This window comes from Copadichromis virginalis, linkage group LG5 (genome assembly GCF_057382275.1).
Source record: "Copadichromis virginalis isolate Kocher_CV1m ecotype Utaka linkage group LG5, C_Virginalis_male_GT1.1, whole genome shotgun sequence".
Taxonomy (NCBI): domain Eukaryota; kingdom Metazoa; phylum Chordata; class Actinopteri; order Cichliformes; family Cichlidae; genus Copadichromis; species Copadichromis virginalis.
The window spans coordinates 32,316,594-32,334,600 of record NC_140622.1 but is presented as its reverse complement, the minus strand read 5'-3'; positions in this window follow the sequence as shown (position 1 = coordinate 32,334,600).

Sequence of the window (18,007 nt, the reverse complement as noted above, 5' to 3'; positions counted from 1 at the left end):
TGTCCCTCGTTTATCGCGGGTGTTATGTTCTAAAAATAACCAGCTATAGGTGAAATCAAGTAGCCAAATTTATTTTTTGACGGTGCAAAATGTTTGGTGGACATCGTGGACATACAGTACTGCACTTCAGAGTCACACTGCTAGCGGTCAATGCAGCGATTCTGTACTGTACAGGAGAGACGTCACGGAGGAGATCGTCTGCAGCGATCAGGACGCAGGACACAATGTGACGTAAAAAAAAAGCATGCAAACTTGCACTAAAAAATCCGTGAAACAGCAGGTGAAAGGTGAACCGCGTTATAGCGAGGGACCGCTGTAATTTTGAAGGTAAGTCACAACATACCCTTCGTAAATACTAATGCATAGAAACCGTTACCAGCAATCATTCATTTTTTGTGTGGCTTTTTTCACGGTTTGTTAACATGCTGTGTAGGTGTGTACTTGACTAGCTGATATCAACATAACAGGGAAACATCTGGTTTGACTATTCTTCACCTGTAGTTTGAATGCTGAACATTTGCCTGTTTAAATCATAAGACCCGTCACTATACAAAGATGTGATTCTGAATGTGGACGATGTGTCTTCTGCTGCAGTAATGCAGTTCTGCTTGTGTTGAGTGATGTAAACAACTGATCGATCTAAACGCTTTAAATGTCAAAATTGACCATTAGATTTTTTTATGACACAACAGCGGTGAGTGTTCCCACCTTCTGCGCTTTGTAACTTAACGCAATCTTTCCGTTTTCGAGTTTTGGACATGATTTTGGAGTATATCTTTGCAGTAGCGATTGACCGCAAAGTAAAGCTACCGGAAATGCACAACCCCACATCCGGTCTCAAACCAGGAAGTTAGCATTGTCTCGTGCACATAGTCAATTGAACTCAGTTACACAGCGATAAAAAGAAACACAAAAAATGGCAAGAAGCTGTTGTATTATTAACTGCAATAGCCGGTGTTGTGCCAAAAAGTGATTTCCGGTATTTGCCAAAAACTGATTGCTCGTATTTAAATTGCTATAAGTAACTTGTTGGGCTATAATATGTGAAACATATGTCAAATGCATCCCTCATGGATGACATAAAGTCATCTCTCCATCTCTCTCTGCTGCTCTTTTGTCTCCTCTGTCACAGACTTCTCCACTTTTGATGATAAATCAGCCTGGTGCAACATGTAAGGACTGGCACAATTTGTTAAGATTTTGAGGAGTTTGAGAAACTAACCTTAAGCATAAAATAAAATTTACTACCAGTAACTTCATAGCACCCGCCCAGCAGTATATAAACTCCGTCATGCTAGCTAGTACGCAGTATCAGTTATTCTAAGCGACTGTAAAAAGTCAGCACAACGAAAACAAACTCCAACTAAACTTGGTTTATATCTGACACAGAGAGACAGCAGGTCATAACTTCTTACCTGAAGTTCAGTTCCTCTGCCACTATGACCGGCGGCCGCCTCGGGTCTCTCCTCCTCTTGCCTCCCCTTTCCCTTATCCACCTGCTGGCCTCCACCACTTGCTGATGTTGCTAAATCTGTGGAAGCTATGCCATAGCTACCGCCAAACAATTCAGTTATTTTTACACATTTGGCAGCGTCTGCCTGAAGGGCTTGTTTCTTTTTGGCCCTAATTTTTTCTGCACCTCCTTTCCTTTTTTTGTTCTCCATTTTCTTTAGCTCGTCTATAAGATTGCTAAACAAGGGGGAGGGTGCATCCGACCTCCTCGGCTGTAATAGGTCCAGCCCAGAGTCGATCATGACCAATTGGCCAATCCAACACCTTTCATTATTTATACCCTTCCAAAAAAAAAAGAAAAAAATCCATCGGCCCATAAAAACAAAAAATCGCTAGCGGCCCACCGGGCAAATGCCCGGTATGCCCGATGGCCAGTCCAGCTATGGTGACCCCTCATCTGGGACTCTCCTCAGCTCTTTCTGGGATAGTGGCGCGGCTGCCCCTCTGTTGGTCTTCCTTGGTCTCTTGTGTTCTGAGGGCCTTTGGATGTCTGGAGTTTTGATCTCCTCCATACCTGCTTCATGCCCTGGAGGACGGGGCTGTGGCTCCCCACACCCTCTAGCACAGGGGGTGTCAAACTCCAGGCCTCGAGGGCCGGTGTCCTGCAGGTTTTAGATCCAACCCTGGGTCAACACACCTGAATCAAATGATTAGTTCATTACCAGGCTTCTGGAGAACTTCAAGACATGTTGAAGAGGTAATTTAGTCATTTAAATCAGCTGTGTTGGATCAAGGACACATCTAAAACCTGCAGGATACCGGCCCTCGAGGCCTGGAGTTCGACACCTGTTCTCTAGCAGATCATTACATGAAGGAACCTTTTAAAACAAGCGCGTTCATGCTCACAGGTGTACACACGGGTGCTCACACACACAAACTACACCCTTTTTGGCTCCTACCTCAAAGCACACTGTGCGCTGTCGATCTTACGTGCTGCACAATAATGTTTAATATTTAGTATTTACAGTTATATTCCCATAGATCATCGTGATGTTGTTTATTCTATTGCTCTCGTTTTCTTCTGCTTGTTTTCTTTTTTCATTCTCAACAGGTGAAATTAAAAAAGTATCTACTGTTATCTATTATTAGCTAATTTATTGTGATGGTGTTGTTTTTATTATGTTGCTCTTTGGTGATCGTGGTGATCCAGGTGTTTTGTTTGTTTTTCTTTTTTTTTCTTCTCCCCTTTCTCACCATCTCTTCTCCCCTCTATTTTTCTTTCTCTCCCTCTCTTTCTTTCCTTCTTTCTCCCTGTCCTATCCCCCAGTCATGTCTGTCCCGTCTTTAAAAAACAAAAATAAAATAAATACATAATTATAATAAAGGTCAATCAAATGGACCAATATGGCAAGGCCATGATGATCCACTTGGTAAAGTAAATCCACTTGGCATCTTTCCTTAATTAAACAGACTAAATTTAAAACACATGTGACATAAACTCACAGTGCATTATTGCCATCTTAGGCCTTAAGCATGTATTCTAATGTCTCCTTGCAAAAACAAAATAAAAAAATGATTGCAGCTCACGAGGTCAAACATTTGGTTGGAAAGGTCATATGAACAATATGATTGAAATGTGGGATTTTTGCTAATAGCACTTTGTCTGCTTGTGTACAGGTGGTGAATAAAAAAATGATTAAGAATATGCTGTACAACAATTAAGGCCATGAAAAATGATTACTACATGTTTAAAGTAAGGCAATTTCACCTTCAGGCTGAAAGGTCTGAAGGTGTAGTGTAGAATAAATCCTATGGTTACAGTGTTAAAAGTCCAGCTCTAAATGTGGCACTGTAGAAAATGCATCTCAGATTAGAAACTTCCTGCAGAGTTCATTTAATGAAACTTTTAATTTGCACATTTTAAGAGCTTAATAATGTGGTTTTCTGCTTTAATGCACGAAGTTTTGAATTTTTATTTATATGAAATATATTTATCCTTTATTGATGTGAAAGACAAAGAATATTCTGTAAAGGGCTTTCCAGATAAAATACAAAGTGCAATAAATTTACTGTGTGTGGAAATATGCGCAAATAGTTCATTTGAGGCCCTTGTTAGTTTTTGTACTAGTTTGAGGCAGTTGACATCAGCATCGTCAGACAGAGGAGTGGCACTAAATGTGACTGAAATCCAAGTAAAACCCTTTAAAAATTACATTAACTACACCAAACAAAAGTAAAATGTAAAACAAGATGAGAAACTATGCAACTAGGTTTCCTTCAATTAATTTGATTTTGTTTACCATCCAAGGTCCCCTACAGTTGGGGATAGTGTGTTTGCAGGTCAGTGTGGCTTCACTGCATTTGCAGAAAAATTCTCAATTTTCAATCTAGCATTGGGGTATTGGCACCTGCCCTTGTCGCTCATCTTCCACATGATGCACTGACTAATCTAGCGTACCCTTCCCTAGCTGCAAATGTGTTTAGTGAAGGACAGATAAGACCTGTCACATATGAAATCTATTTTTCTCCCCACCTCACCTTACTGGTAATGTCCTGACAGATGTAATAGCCACAGCTGATGTTGTGACATGAATAAGGGAAGGAAGTTAATGGAACATTCAAATCTCATTGCATGGCTTCAACTGACTGATTTTGAATTGTGATGCCGAGACATGTATATTTGCGTATACATGTCGCAAAACGCTAGTCTAATTTTATTGCATTTTTAATGTATTTATTTCCAGTCTGGTGTAAATTAGATTATTGTTATTGTACCTTTAAAATTTCGACTTGACTGTCAGTCTTTAGAAATGTTAAAATTGCATTGCTTTGTTTAGCATTGTTTGGTTGAAGGCTAACAGTCAGATTGTCAAATAACTCACAACATTTTGCCAAGCACGCTGTCAATATTGAATGCTGTCCCTCAGTTTCTAATGGGTTGTTTGCCTGTCACTGCTAAAATCCTGTGCTTTTTCTGAGTATAGTGAGAGGCCCAGCAGTGCGTCTTTTTTTTTTGCTGAAGGAACCTGAGTGTTTTAATGCTAGGAGAAACATTTTAACAGCTGTCAACATAATACTCACCCAGTCAGATCTCATTTCCAAAATCCTGTTTGGGTTGAAACTATTTTCTTTTTATTAAAAACAAATGAAACTTTCTCTGCTTGTCAACTATATGAAAAAAAAAACAAAAACAAAACTCCTGGTCCTCTTTGTTGGACTACATACTAGAGGTGGTTTAGAAACCATTTGGCTGGGAAAAGAAGTAGCTGAATTAGATATATGGAGTGAAATCATTGAAGGAGGTTGACATGAGCAATTTAACCTCAAATTATTCTGAACTATTAGCAGAGAAAAGTCTTTTTGCAGCGCCATGTTGTTGCAGCGCCTCCCCCTCCCTTTCTCCCTCCTCCCCACATCTGAAAATCACTGAGGAGATCATGGAGCGGGTCAATGCTGGGCTCAGATCTACCCCCCGGCCCAATCCCTTTTTGTCCCCCATAAACCCCCCACCAGAGCGGCCAAAGGTTCGCCATCGAGCCCCAACCTCAACAGAGCAATCGAAGTCACATTGCCCAGCCTCGTCCCCCTTAGTTCCTCCTTACCACCTTCATGCCCTGTCTCCGCAGTCTGATGTGTGATGTGTGGAGGGTCCGGGCTGCGAGGATTATGGCAGTGGTGACTTTTCCCAGGAGAAGCTGGGACCCTGTTTACTAGAAGGTTTTAAAATTTCTGTACTTTTAGGTGACAGGAGACATGTGGCCTGGTCAAAACACAGAGAGCTGCACTCTAAAAGATCTTTAAACATAGTAAACATACCTTGTGTGCCACAGACTGCTCCCAAACACGAGGGGACAAGTAATACCTCTAAAACACTTAAGTTGGCTTTATTAAACGTTAGATCTTTGGCTGGGAAAACATTTTTAATTAATGATTTAATCACTGAGCACAGCCTTGATTTTATGTTTTTAACTGAAACTTGGTTGGACCAAAGTAACAGTGGAGCTGTTCTCATCGAGACGACCCCTCCTAACTACAGTTTTATCAGTGAGGCCAGGGTGAGCAGGAGAGGAGGGGGGTTGCTGTCTTATTTAATGAATCATTTCAATGTAAGCAGCTATCTCCTGGAAGTTTTCAGTCTTTTGAATATGTGGCTTTACAGCTGAAGGCCCCATCCAAAGTTGTGTTTCTTAATGTTTACAGGCCTCCCAAATACTGCACAGACTTTTTTAATGACCTCAGTGAACTGCTGTCTGTGATCTGTGTTGATTTCGACTGTAATTATTGTTGGGGATTTTAACATTCATGTGGACAACCCTCAGGACAAAGGGACTAAAGACCTGAGTAACACTCTGGGCAACTTTGGACTGACTCAGCATGTAACAGAGGCCACACATAATAGAGGACACACTCTTGACCTACTGACCTCCAAGGCCTGAGCATTCCAAAGGTTACTGTGTCTGATGTGGGCGTGTCTGATCATTACTGTGTTTTCTTTGAAAGTAAAATCTCAGCCCACATAAATATATCAACAACAGTGATCACAAAACGGTGTATAACTGAACACAGTAGTGCAATTTTTAACCAGGTCTTCCCATTAACACCTGACCTGTCCGGAGGGTCAGTCAATGAGCTCGTCAATAGCTTCAATGCTAACATGTTAAATGTAATGGACACAATTGCTCCCATTAAGGTGAAGGTTATCTCTGGAAGGAAAAAGTCTCCATGGAGAAACTCCACACTAGTGAAAAATGAAAAGAGAGAGTGTAGGAAAGCTGAGCGCAGATGGAGAAAAACAAACCTCCAGGTTCACTATGACATCTATAAAGAGAAACTTCACAATTATAATTTACAACTGAGGAGTGCAAGGAGGTCCTACTTCTCTGACCTCAAGAATATTTCAAGGATAAAAGATCTGATGTCTCAACAGGACCTGGAAAAACTAGTCCATGCATTCATCTTTAGTAGGCTTGACTACTGTAACAGCATCTTTACAGGTCTACCTAAAAAATCAGTCAGACAACTACAGCTCATTCAGAACTCTGCTGCTCGAGTCCTCACTAAGACCAAAAAAGTGGACCACATCAGTCCAGCTCTGAGGTCTTTACACTGGCTGCCTGTCCATCAGAGGATAGACTTTAAAGTTCTGATGCTGGTCTATAAAGCTCTGAATGGTTTAGGACCAAAATACATCAATGACCTCCTGACCCAGTATGAACCTTCCAGATCCCTCAGGTCATCTGGATCCGGTCTTTTATCAGTTCCCAGAGTCAGAACCAGACACGGAGAAGCTGCATTCAGCTTTCATGCTCCTTATATCTGGAACAAACTCCCAGAAAGCCTCAGATCAGCTGAAACACTCAGTTTATTTAAATCCAGGTTGAAGACTCACCTATTCTCAGCTGCATTTGAATAAAGCACCAAATCCACACTTCTAAGCTTAAATTTCAAAACTTACATTTAACTACTGATTTTATCTATTGTTCTGATTTTATCTGTTTTGATTTTATATACTGTTTTGTTTGTTTATTAATTAGTTTGTTTGTTTGCTTGTTTTAATCAATTTTAAATCATGCTTTTTATTTGTTTTTGTTTCTAATGTCTCTGTAAAGCACTTTGAATCACCTTGTTGTTGAATTGTGCTATACAAATAAACTTGCCTTGCCTTGCCTTACAGTTAAAACTGACCCCGCCAATTTATACAAGATTTTTAAGACTGCTGATTTTGCTGAGGAACAAAAGACATTTTGAAAATCACATTTCTTTCTTTCTTTATTTGCTGACAACTAATGGAAAGTATAATTGAGACTCCTAATTCACTCTGGTGACTTTTTTAATATATTCAAAAATAACTAACACATTCTATTTATCCATGTCATAAAAATCTCAATTTAAGCCATCCTTTGAAGTTCTTTCCCAGAAACTACTCTACCTAATCTGAAAGAATGAAGAGTAAATTGTAGTTATGCCAAGTTGAATTTAATCACTACTAATTGCTGACCTTAAAAAAAAAATCAATTCATTATGCAATTTTCAATGATTAACATGATTAAGGAAAGATTATTGAGGGCACTTCACAATCAGCAGTGAAAACTGGGGCATGGACAAGCCACAATGGCTTTCATTTCAAAAAGGATCTAAAATTAACAAAGAACTTGCTAAATTATTGTATCCTTAGAGTTTGGGATGTGTTTTCTGGACACATGCCACCAATAATGATCCAGGTAGTGTCATGGGTCAGGGCTGTATGTCGGACAGGGTCGTCTGCAGTACGGGGGCCCCACAGGGAACGGTTCTGGCTCCGTTCCTCTTCACCATCTACACTGCAGACTTCTCCCACAATTCCACCCAGTGCTTCCTGCAGAAGTTCTCTGATGACTCTGCAATAGTCGGCCTCATCACTGATGGGGACGACAAGGAGTACAGAGGTCTGACCCAAGACTTTGTGGACTGGTGCCAGCTGAACTACCTCCAGATCAACGCCAGTAAAACCAAGGAACTGGTGGTAGACTTCCGCAGGCACAAGCATTCTCCACTGCAACCACTCAACATCCAAGGTATGGACATTGAGGCTGTGGACAGCTACAGGTACCTTGGTGTTCATCTGAACAATAGACTGGACTGGACTCATAACTCAGACGCCCTCTACAGGAAAGGGCAGAGCAGGCTGTACCTGCTGCGGAGACTCAGGTCGTTTGGAGTGGAGGGCCCACTCCTGAAGAAATTCTATGACTCTGTTGTGGCTTCTGCTATCTTTTATGGCGTGGTCTGCTGGGGCGGCAGCATCTCTGCTGGGGACAGGAAGAGACTGAACAGGGTGATCCGAAGGGCCAGCTCTGTTCTAGGATGCCCTCTGGACCCAGTGGAGGTGGTGAGTGACAGGAGAACGGCGGCTAAGCTGTCATCCCTGATGGACAACATCTCCCACCCCATGCAGCAGACTGTGACAGCACTGAGCAGCTCCTTCAGTGGGAGACTGCGGCACCCACGGTGTGGGACGGAGAGATTCCGCAGGTCTTTCCTCCCCACTGCTGTCAGACTCCATAATAAAGACTTTAACTGATCAAGCACACACATCCATACATATGTAATAATACTAAGTGCAATAATCCTTTCTGTCATCGTTGTATTTTTACTCAGTTGTATATAGTATTTGTATTTGTATTCTATTTTTATCTTATTGTATATTTATTTTATTTTATTCTACTGTATATAGTATTTTATTTTATTCTATTCTGTACAGTTGTGTACTGTATTTATTCTTATTGTATTCTAATTTTTGCCTCATAACTTTTACACTGTCCACTCCTGCTGTGACAAAACAAATTTCCCACGTGTGGGACTAATAAAGGTTATCTTATCTTATCTTATCTTATCTTATCTTATGGGTCCGGGTCTTGGACCCAGTGTTCTGAGTTTTGGACTTGAAGTAAAAAAAAATTTCTTACATTTTAGCATGTTTACTTATTTGATGGTGTTTTGAGTTTCCGATGGTTGTTATTTATAGTTTATTCCATGAGTTTCGGGTTTTCCTTTTTTCTTGGGCTCCGTGTAGTTTAGTCTTCATCTATTTTTCCCCTCCTGCTACTTAATGGGTGGCTGTAGCTCAGGAGGTAGAGCAGGTCAGCTGCTGATCTGAAGGTTGGTGGTTCAATCCCTGGCTCCCCCAGTTTGCAGCACTCACCGTATAGATAATAATGCTTGTGTGTATGGGGTGAATGCGGCGTGTTGTATGGAGAACTTTGAGTACTCCAGGAGAGTAGAAAAGCACTATATAAGAACCAGTCCATTTACTTGCTGGACATTTCATTCATTGTAATAAAGATTGATAAAGTTTTTCTGTTTATTCAACGCCAAGTCTGCTTTTTGCTTCCAAACATTCAACTCATTTCATATAAAAGGGATTATAGCTCTCCTTCACTTATAACACAATTGAATAGTAAAACTCAGTCCAATTCAGGTATGTGTTATTTTTAACATAGTAACTGGAGGAGAAGATCCAATATGCCAACATATGAACACTTTCCAAAGGGTGGCTTTGTGGACACTCTGTATGGGAGAAGGCTGTGTTCTTTTTTTTCTTTTTCTTTTCTTTTTTTTTTCAGGGATATGGTTGCAAGCTCAAAAGCACATGTTCATAAAGTAAACTTCCATTTAATGTTTGAGTGTTTGTTTAATGTTTTCTATCTTGAGTTTGATTGTTTAAGAAACTAACTGAGGACTGCATGAACTGACCATGTGTGTGAATGTATTTTCCAAGATGAATCCCATATCATTAAAATTAGTATTTATGTCTATTCCCGTCAAAGCATGGATTTTAAACCACACTTCACATTGTCAGTTTAAAACTAAGTGTGATTATTTTTTTCTTTTTTGAGACAAGTCTGTTCAGCACAAACTATGTAAATTTTAATAAATCTGCAAGTTGGAAAACAATAAGGACTTTTGATAGAATAAGCTGTGTTTACAACAAGGTTGTTAAGTCTTTCCAGGTCCAGTTAGAAAAGCTGGAGGCTCTGACTGAAACTAAAAAGACACCAAAAACTCAAATCAGCATTTTATTTGTACCGTTTATCCAGTGGCTATGAATGCATGTGGCAAGAAAACATTTTCTTTGCTCTTTGACGGTTTTGCTTTCTTTGTTTCTCTGCTAGCAAACAACAAAGCCTGCAACAAACATTCATACAGACAAACATTTGGCACTGTGATCAAACACTTATCCAGCCATTCAATGACTAATCATGTATAGACAAATAGAAAATCAACCTGAAACAGATGGCATAAAAGAAATACATTGTTGCAGTAAAACACTTGTTCTATTTATAACCAAATGAACCTCTTAGAAATTAGGATTATGTTATGCAGGACAGATGGGCAATGGATAATGTTGCTTCAGAAAAATGCACATCGAAGGCAAATGATCCAAAACTGAAGTTTAACACCTCAGGAAAATTAGATTCTTTCTCTACAAGCATCTGCATCCGAAGCACATTGCAAAGCATGTGTACATTCAATTTTAAAAGTACCATGTATGTTGTTTTTTTTAATTGGTAGAACATTAATTGTCCAAACTGGTCCAAACATATTTAAATAATTCTACCAGTCTGACCCCGAGGCCTGTTTTAAAGTGTCTGCTAATGCCTTCTTTTTGAGTAACTTCTTTAAACATATGTTTTAGATCTCTGTACAAGTCATAGTATAACAAAACAGTGCTTTGTTTAGCATTGTTTGTTCATGAGTTAAACTCGGATCTCCCATTACAACATGAACCTAGGGCTGTGCCATATGACCAAAATCTCATATCCCGATATAAGAATTCTATCATCCGATAAGTCTGTGTCATCCAGGTCATCGTAGTCAAAGGAGCTTGCAAAGAAAAGCGTCTGGACTTCTTTAAGTTACTTGAAGACGTTTCACCTCTCATCCGAGAAGCTTCTTCAGTTCTAAGGTCAAATGGTGGAGAGTCCCAGATATAAACCTAGTGGGAGTATCCCCCCACAGAGGGACAAAAGGACCCCCTGATGATCCTCTAATCGCCTGAGCCAAGGTGTGAAACTGGGTGTGGGTCCCAATCAGCCAGAGTTTCGGGTGAGTTCATTGTGAAACCTGGCCCCACCTTATCATGCGAATTCCTGGGATCAGATGGCCCAGGATGTGAGTGGGCGTTAAGGAGTCTGGGAAGGGATCTCAAAACTGGATTATAGATGGCAGAGAGTTTGTGTCGTAAACCACTGCCTCTGTTCAAAGATGGTCGCTCACAGTGGACATAGATGGCTTCTTTCACTCCTCTTTCAAACCATCTGTCCTCTCTGTCCCAAATTTTTTTTTTCTTTGCAAGCTCCTTTGACTATCATCCGATAACAATATAAATCACACAAATGTAACATTTTCTGTAAATTCCGTGAATCTCGGGCAGCTCGACTTGCGGGAAGTGTTTCCAGCTGTATAACAGATGCATGAAACTACACATTTTTAGACATAAGTTGTAAAGGCCGCCGTTTTCTTTGTGAGTATTTATTACACGGCGTGCTGCGGGGGAAAGCCTGTTCTAACGTTTGAGTCTAAGGTTTATTTTTTAGCACCTGGTGGCTCTTTTTTTTACTTCTCATCCGTAAAAATCTGCTCTTTCACGTGATTCAGTTTATTTTGAAATGTCTCAACAGGATCTTGAGCTTTATTGTGAAAGGTTTATGTGGAACATAAACAAGAGGACACGCAATGCTGTTACCGTCGTTGTTGCTAACCACAACGCATAAAAACAGGCGCTTGTCCGTCTGTAGTGTGGTTATATAAAATGTAAGAGAAAGAGAGAACTTTAAGAAATTAATATAGCCACTAAAGTGACCATCAAAACGATGAAAAAATATTGCCGTAAACAGTTTATTTTGCGACACCACGAAACAAACGATAGTGTAAAATGAAACATAGACGTTTTTATATCGTCATCCGATATATATCGTTATATCGAACAGCCCTACATGAACCCTCTAAAATATGCTAGCTATATAAATGCTGTTTTACCAAAATAATTGACAAGCCAGAAAAAACAAATGTTAAAAATACAAAAAAACAAAGGAAAGGAAAATACTACCAATTATTACGGATGATCTGATATCCTTGTGTTGGTGTTGTTCCCAGACCATCATGAAAATGTTGTTCCAGGTTCAACATTGCAAGTGACCAATCACATTGTTGTGACGTTATTCTTTTGCGCGCCAAGCCATTCGTGCATTTATGAAATTCCAATGTTGCAAGGACAATATCAATTCTGCTTACTGTTTATTAAAGGGTTACGGTTAGGGTTAGGGTCAGGGTCCGTTGATCGGCGGACAGAGGCGGTTTCACGCAGCTTTAGTACAGTTTTTTGTTTTACGCCGGTTTTTCCCGAAGTCGCAAAAGTATGACGTCACAACATTCTGATTGGTCACTTGCAATGTTGATCCTGGAACAACATTTAGTATGATGATCTAGGAACAACACCAACACGAGGATATCAGATCAACCAAATATTACCAATTTAAAAAAAACAATATCTGAACCCTTCTTACATTGAACAAAAAATTGAATAGAGAAGGAAGAAAGAAATGCTTTCCCTTACTTGTCTCAGACCTATCAAGAAATCAAAGTGAGTGCTTCATCTTGCTCTTTTAGATGACTGCTACTTTGCTGCCTCTCAGTAGTTCACAGCAAGCTGGTTATTTGAGGTAAGGTTTGCTGGCATGAAGTGAGGCAGATGGCAGAAGCACATTTACTCGCTGGCAGCAGATAAGTGGCTAAGAGAAGGGAAGAACAGAAGCCAGTGAACCCTAAACAGCTTAGTGTAAATATTTCCATTTAATATGGAAATTACTTGATTAGACTTCAATATTCAGTGCTTGATTTTCCACACTAGAATTACATGACAGCGTGTGCAGATATTGTTTTACCCTGTTTTTTTGTTTTGTTTTTTGGTAGGTTAATGCCATTAGAGTATCCCAAATATCTTTCCTAGAGTTAAAAATAGATTTTTAAACAGATTTTATTACAAGAATGCATAAATTGCAGTCACACACACTACACACATAAATAAAACATCTTGTGGGGTTTTTTTTATTATTTGTTTGTCTCTGCATCTCCACATATACTGATAAAGGCAAGGCAAGGCAAGGCAAATTTATTTGTATAGCACAATTCAACAACAAGGTGATTCAAAGTGCTTTACAGAGACATTAGAAACAAAAACAAATAAAAAGCATGATTTAAAATTGATTAAAACAAGCAAACAAACAAATTAACTAAACACACACATTTCACACCTGTTCGCGCGATCTGAACCCTTATCGTAAGGGGAGCTACCAGTCCTTCTGTGGACGAGCTACTTTCTATTTTAAATTCCCTGAATTTAAAATACTCTCTAGACCCAGTCTAGACCCAGCTGGGGAGCTACCCAGAGCTCTAAACCCACTTAACAAACAAACAAAACAGTATATAAAATCAAAACAGATAAAATCAGAACAGTAGATAAACTCAGTAGTTAATGTAAGTTTTGAAATTTAAGCTTAACTAATTAACAAACAAACAAAACAGTATATAAAATCAAAACAGATAAAATCAGAAATAGATAAGATCAGTAGTTAGTGTAAGTTTTGAAATTTAAGCTTAAAAGTGTGGATTTGGTGCTTTATTCAAATGCAGCTGAGAATAGGTGAGTCTTCAACCTGGATTTAAATAAACTGAGTGTTTCAGCTGATCTGAGGCTTTCTGGGAGTTTGTTCCAGATATAAGGAGCATAAAAGCTGAATGCAGCTTCTCCGTGTCTGGTTCTGACTCTGGGAACTGATAAAAGACCGGATCCAGATGACCTGAGGGATCTGGAAGGTTCATACTGGGTCAGGAGGTCACTGATGTATTTTGGTCCTAAACCATTCAGAGCTTTATAGACCAGCATCAGAACTTTAAAGTCTATCCTCTGATGGACAGGCAGCCAGTGTAAAGACCTCAGAGCTGGACTGATGTGGTCCACTTTTTTGGTCTTAGTGAGGACTCGAGCAGCAGAGTTCTGAATGAGCTGTAGTTGTCTGACTGATTTTTTAGGTAGACCTGTAAAGATGCTGTTACAGTAATCAAGCCTACTAAAAATGAATGCATGGACTAGTTTTTCCAGGTCCTGTTGAGACATCAGATCTTTTATCCTTGATATATTCTTGAGGTGATAGTAAGCTGACTTTGTTATTGTCTTAATGTGTTTTTCTAAGTTTAGGTCTGCATCCATCACTACACCCAAATTTCTCGCCTGGTTTGTGGTTTTTAGATGTATAGATTGAAGTTCTCTGATAAATAAAAATAATTCATGCTTTAACTTGCATGAATTAAATAGAGAAAAGCAAATGATTTCAAGGAAAGAATGGTTCAATTTAGAGTTACACCTTGTGCTGTTGAATTAAATACGGTAGATGTAGGCAGAACTTTCCTAGTCATGAAATTCAAAGGAGATAATATTGTGTCTTTTGTTCCACAGATAAATAAAAAAGTGTGATGGAAAGTAGACATATATTCATTTAACAGCTGTGTGAACAGTTTTGTAGCCTAGTTTCCCAGAGTTGTATTTCTTCTGTTTTTTGTGTGCAATGTGACACTAACTGCAAGCACAAGAAAAAGAAAATCCACCAGCAAGTGAAGAAAATAGATCTGACAGGGCTCCAGAGCAAAAATCCCCATCATTAGCCTTAAATCTTAAGCAATTAGTAAATGTAGCTACAGCTCAGGGGATTCTATTTTCTGCAAAACGGTTGATGGGCTGTTTTTTGCGTTATAAAACATAATGATTGCTTAAATTTAGAAAGTTGAGTATTTGCTCAAATAGTGTAGTAATGAGGGGGAAGTGGAGGTAGCCTCTCCATGATACAGGAGAACGTAGTGTGCAAACTATGTGCTCTGGAAGCAGATGAAAGCTCATAAGTGCTGTAAGAATACAGCTCATCTCTTTGGTTTTATGGCCACTTTCTCTGATGTTTAAATGATTGTACCAACTACAGGTTAGTGGTTAGAGAGCTTATTTGCACTTCAGTGTCACACCAGTGTTAGATAAAAATCTTATCATAGATAACAAATTGCTTTTCTTCCTTTTGCAATAATGGAGGTGCCGCCAATGACATAATGGCCTTAAATCTGTACTGTATGTGAACGTTATTTGAAAAAAAAAGAAGTTCTTTATTGTCTTGTTGACATTGTAGTCAGGTTTAAACTCTTACTGTACAGCTTAGAATGGTTGGAAAATTACATGAATTAATTTCTTTTAATTATTGATAGTTGACCTATTTCTGTAGACTATTGCCAACTACAACAAAAGTCACATTGGCATTTTGTGCATTGGGTGTGCATTACTCTTAAATGAGTACTCAGTGTTCACAGGAACTTGCATGATTGTAACATGATTTTATTTTATTTTTTACAAATTGTGACCAAAGAGACAAAAAATTGATAGTAGATAAGATGAAGTTCCTCAATGTTTTGAGCTGTCTTAGTTGAAACATCTCTGCAACAGTGAAGGGAATGCTTTTGCCTGGCAGACTGGGGTAGTGGTTTTCATCTTTAAAAAGGGGAACTGAACTTTGAGCTCCAATTACACTCCACAGCCTTCCCAAGAAGGTCTGACTTGTTGTAATGAGCCATTTGGTCACTGCAGCAACTGCAGCAAGAGCTTATTCTGCATTACCAGCAATAATTTGGACTCATTCCTGGTGAGTTGCCTTCATTTCCTAATTCTGTTCATAATTTTTAAGACAGAATTCTAGGCGGACCTAAGTGTCAAAGTGGCTGATGGATCTCGTCTGTTTGCACATTATGTTATTCTTTGGTTTCATCAGATGGTGTCCTCCAGCTCACACTAAAGCTGCTCACAGCTGGGGAGAGTGAAGTCTTGACTTCTTTGCTGAGTATGATGCCCCTGCAAACTGGCATCAGGTAAATGGTAGAAAATCCTCCAAATGCCAATAATGCTGACTATAAGTTGAGAATTACACTTTTTATTGATTACACGCATATCTATTGCACTCGACATATTCCTTTTAAAATATTTCTTTTTATTGTTTCAGTTGACCCAACAATAACAAAAAAATTACTTAATTTATGATTTATTTAGTTTATTATTCATAACATAACAGGAATGAACTATGGTTGAAGGCCCTCCCATGAACTTTTGCCTAGGGCCCCAGCAGTCTCTAGAATTGCCATTGGATATATCACTTGCCATAACATCCTCTGTGCCTCAAGTTTCACATACAGAGGGCCATACAGAGCAGGAAATGACCCCTAAATTTACCTTTAAATGCACTTGAAGTCTGTTCTCCTCTGACTTTGTGGGTTTGCTGAATTGCTTGCCTGGAGTTAACATCCCAGGAGGGTTGTATTATCCATTAAAATTTTCTAAAGTGCAGCCATAACTAAGGAGATTCATTTTGTTAAAAAGAGTTGCATTCATTTTATCCCTAAAAAGCAATTATAGCACACATTTGGTGTAAAGCTGCTTTGTCTGGGCATGGTTTTAATTTCTGTAAAGATAGAAGCAGAATGCCCATAGTGCTGTCAGTTAAGGGCAGACTGACAGGTCCTTCTCATTGCAGAGTTTATAGTTAAATATATTCGCTTTTAACACAAACTAAAGCGCTTTGAAAAATGAACTCTGTATTTTTCATGGAAGGAAAACAGTAACCCACATCTTTTAATTGTTATTATTTCAGTTGACCTATTTCAGCTTTACTTTTTTTATTTTTTCACATGTCAGATAATCTACTGTCAGTTAATTTAAAAAATAAACTTAAAAAATATATTAATTTGGGGAGTAATTTAACTGCACCACAGACTGAACATCTGAGGAAACTTCCCCCTACAGACAGGTTTTGTCGGTGTTATGACCTGTGTGCAGATTTTGGTCTTCTCTCTCAGCACTTGCTTTTTGTTTAACTAAAGAGTCTAAATGAAAGTGCAGCACATTTTATTTTACCCAAACATTTACTCATAAACATTAAAATTTTTACTAAGTGGAACTGCAATAAAATGCAGAACTTCATTACACTATAAAACCGTTGAATAAAGCCAAAATTTAAGTGTGTGACATTTCTTTTTATGTTTGGTTAAGTAAGGACAAACACAAAGTACATATCATATAAACTGTGATGCCTCTCTCCAGACTAAACAAAACATATGCAGTATAAAAGAAACCACATTCAGTTACACACAAATAATGTTAAATACAGTAAAAAAAATACTTACTTTGACACCTATTGTAGCTTGACAGGTATAAAAGAATAGGGGAGTATCTCACCTCAAAAATATTGTTGAGTGAGTTGAGTGAGTGTTCTATGAGCAGGCAATGTGCTAAACTAAAAAGCAGGGCACCAACATCATATCAGCACAGAACATCTATAACAAACTGCGCAGACATTTGCTCTCCGGTTTGCATGTGCTATTAAGTCAATCATTGGTTCCAGTGAGCATATTGATTTTCCTCTGGAGTCTCACATCAAATAATGCTTGTTTGCACTACCATCACCCCTCCCAAACTTTGTCACTCCGTACTGCAGATGGCACAGAAATGCATGGCTCATTTCTCCTGATGTAATTCTTTCTGACCTATAAAGTCTGCAAAAGAGTGATGAGTCAGTGCAGGCAACATACTGTACATAAACAGCCAAGCAATTAATAGAGTGACGAGGTTGCTAGAGGGACTGTCAGTACCATAACAAATACAAGTGCAAATAAATAGTGCAGATAAATACACATCAAAACAATGTAAAATCTATGCACGTTTGGTAAAAAGAGGCTTGGGTGAAAAGTCTGTAACTTTCCAGCCGTACTGAAAGTGAAATGGTTTGTTTTCTGACTGGGTGATGTGTTCAGGTTCTATATATCTTGAAGAGGGTATGACCTTTTGGAACAACTTTACAACAGAAGGGCTTGAGAACCACCACATACAGAAATAAAATCAATAGGTGCAGAGCAACCACAAGACTGACAGCTACCACAGCAAAATGTGGTGAAAGAGCACAGTGAGCCCAAAGTCCTTACAGGCATATTTCTT